Genomic DNA, 3,475 nt, shown 5'->3' with positions numbered 1-3,475 from the left:
CGCACGGTACGGATATGGATGACCCGATGGGGATTGGCTATCGATTGCTTTCAATTTGTGGGCATATACAAAATACATACATATTTACGAGCGTGCCCATAGCAAGACGAAATCGCGAATTCAAATGCGCAGAAATATACCAAATTTTCAATTCAGAAACATATGTACATTTATATAGTGCATTTTTTCATGAAGTACGGTTTAGATGGAAAAATTTGTCTGGCATAGATACACCCAGACAGATATTTGTCTATCACAGGGATTTGTCTGAAACGAATATTTATTTGAAACTGACATTCGTCTGAAGCAAAACAGAGGCAATAACTCAAGCCGGAAATAATTTAATAATAGTGTTCTTAATACGCATATCCTGCCAATACACCAGGCAATATTCTGTCTTGCTGTTCATTCTGAGTGGGCGTTAGCCCCAAATCTACCAAATTAGATCATCCTAAAAATTTAAGTAATGTTCAAAAAATCCCAAAAGAGCAAATTTTTCATCTGCAATGGTTGTAATTACTTTCATTTATTTCTACTGTTGAGAATAACGAAATCCAAATAATATTTGCAAGTTACAAGAATATTATGCAGAATACTGGTCACCCCACGTCAATGACGCCCTGCTACTTATGTCACGAGGCAGGTTCATCCGCTTCACGGTAGAATTTGGATAATGCATTCAGAATTTTGACATAGCAGTCCGTATTCGCCGCTGGACCTTTTCCAGATCGGTTTTCGTCCACAGAAATATTTCAAATGCATAAGCCAGCGAAGGGATGACAAATACATTCAGTGCGCTTCTGAGATTTCAGCACCAGCTTCACACATCGCAGGAATTCGGACAACAAAGCGTCCTTCAGATCACCAACTCGAGTATGGGTTCCTTGCAAAATTGCTAGGTATTTGTAGCTTGGATGTGGAGGTCACTACCTTCATGTGAATCCACTAACAATGTAGTATGCCATCCATCCATGACTGTCGCGAAAAACTTTATTAGTTTCGGATCCATGCGATACAGATCTAGGACATCGATTAGCGAAGTATGCAGCACGTGGTCAAAAGCCTTAGCATAATCAATATAGCAACTAAAGAAATTTCTTTGGCCTCTTATTACTTCTCCTAAAACTACGAGGCGATAGTGAGTTACTCTTTGCAACGCCTTAACCCAACTCGTAAGCCTTTCTGCTCCTCGGACCCTCCTCTTACACTAATAATGGACATTATGAATTTTTATCTTATCATATCTTTATCTTTATCGGTCTTGAGGAAGAGTGTAAATTCCCCCAGGCAACTGATGACCTGATTTATAGTATACTATGTGCCAACCGACTGTGTATACTGGTAAATTTTTTACACCAGAAATTCTGCACCCGATCCAGACCAGGACCCCTCCAGTTCTTCGAGTTGCTTATGTCTCGTTGAACCTCGCAAAATCCATGCCAGCCGTAGTGGTATGGCCGGTGCCTTCAGCAGTGATCTATTCCACATGATCAACATGCTGGGCGGGTAACCCCCAAAGTCCACCCCGATATCGTTTCGCTTCCGTCATCCAAAGCTGTACTGTCTGGACGCTCTGTTAGTATCCGTTGAGTGATCTGAAAAAATTCCGCTCGTTGCTCCCGTACGTTGCATTCCGAACACGTCTGGAGTGACTTTCGCCATACCGTCGTAACCGACTGCATGTAACAGAAAGTTTCTGCTTTAGTGTGTCCAGAACTTCAACTACGGGTGTCTCACTGGAGACAGCATAATTCCTGGGAACCTTTTATTTTTGAATTTTACCTTCTGTTGGCATTGCAAGTGCTGATTTGAATAAGCCTAGCATTATTCTGCCTTAGTGAGTCACACCGACGTTCCAGAGGAATTTTCCATGATGGATCTCTTCAGTCACTTAAACCAATAACGCGAAAGTGAATATTCTGACCGTGCAATGTGATATTGATAACTGCACCACAATACAGAAGTGGTTGTAGTTGCAGGGGCGACATATCAGCATACAGCCGAGATGCAATCTCATCATTGATTTGAGATAGGATTCTCGCAGTTGCTGGAGTTGCATAGAGCCTGGGAATACCTGTTCTATGCGAAGGATCCATTTTCGAGAATTCTATACACGCTCTTTGGAATTCGTCCTGAACCTCAGCGGAAACTTCAGCTGGACGGTAATAGTTTTCTCAGTGAATACTCTGTAAGATTACAAAGTTTCTGCCCTTTCCTCATCTACCCCCTGTGGTGCTGTGGTGTTATACAGCCATTCAGACTGAAGCCATCTATCCCCCCTACTTTCACAAGCGGGCTTGGGATCGGCTACTGCGGTCTTTTTGTTTTGATATATTATCTTTATCTTTAAATTCATTCTTAGGTTCTTTTGTTTTCTTTTATTTTATCTATCGCATATATATTTTCTTTCGTATCTTTACTTCTTTCTGTGTCTGGCGTAGTAATATTTCTTTTTTTGTTTTGATTTTCGTTAAAATAAATGGAAATGTATTCAAAATAGCTTTTTTAATTTGGGGACTTCCTTTCACCCTTCACATCTCTAGTCCCTCGAAACTCTCTATTTTAACAGGGGTGTCCTCCAATAGAATGACCTGAGGATGCCAAGGCAGGGACTCTCTAAGGTCGCACATCACCTTACATCGGAGACAGGAGGAATACCGCTCATAGATGTCATCCGTCATGGATCCCCCCTTTTGATCGCAGAACTCGAATTCGGAGTTTTAGGGCTCCACGCCTGAATATACAATTTAGCTCGCGTGATGATATTTCGATAGGTTCATGCGAAATCTCGTGTTCATTTGGAACCTCCAATATTCTGTCCTTCAATAGTGCGATGGCGCTTCAGGATCTTGCACTTTTATTGCTGTCAATCTTCAATTCAAGCTTTCTTGCAGATCCAAAACCACTTAATCAGACCCAGAATAAAATAAGGAAAAAAAACGGGTGGCTATCTACCTAACCAGGGCATTTGTGGAATGGTAGAGAACCCGAGATTATTTAGATACACGATGGTTCCGTTTGTACGTAACTCATAGAGTATATGCGATCAGAACAACTGACATTTAATTCAATAGGAAGCTGACGTTTTATCTCTAATGTGGAGCAATAATTTGAAGGAAACTTTCATCTACCATAACTCAGTTAAAAATATTACGATTTCGACCAAATTTTTTGGTATGGTGCTCCATATTAAAACCTAAACTGAATTTTATGGTTCTAGGATGAAACTAAAGGGGATTCGCATTAAATTTCCAAAATATAATAATAATGCAGTTATTAACTCCACTTGAGCGAATGTCGTGTAAGAGTGTATTTCAAGGCCGCCTCAGAGTTTTTCAGATTTTTCGGTTCCGTAGTTTCTGAAAATGAGTCCTTGAAATAACTGACTCCTGTCTAACCCCCGGGGAGTACGGAGGTTACAACCAATGTTAAAATTAAAATTAGCTCCAATAAGTACTAATCGAGGCCTTCAATA

Source organism: Hermetia illucens, chromosome 2 (genome assembly GCF_905115235.1).
Source record: "Hermetia illucens chromosome 2, iHerIll2.2.curated.20191125, whole genome shotgun sequence".
NCBI classification, from domain to species: domain Eukaryota; kingdom Metazoa; phylum Arthropoda; class Insecta; order Diptera; family Stratiomyidae; genus Hermetia; species Hermetia illucens.
Note: the sequence above shows the minus strand (reverse complement) of the source record.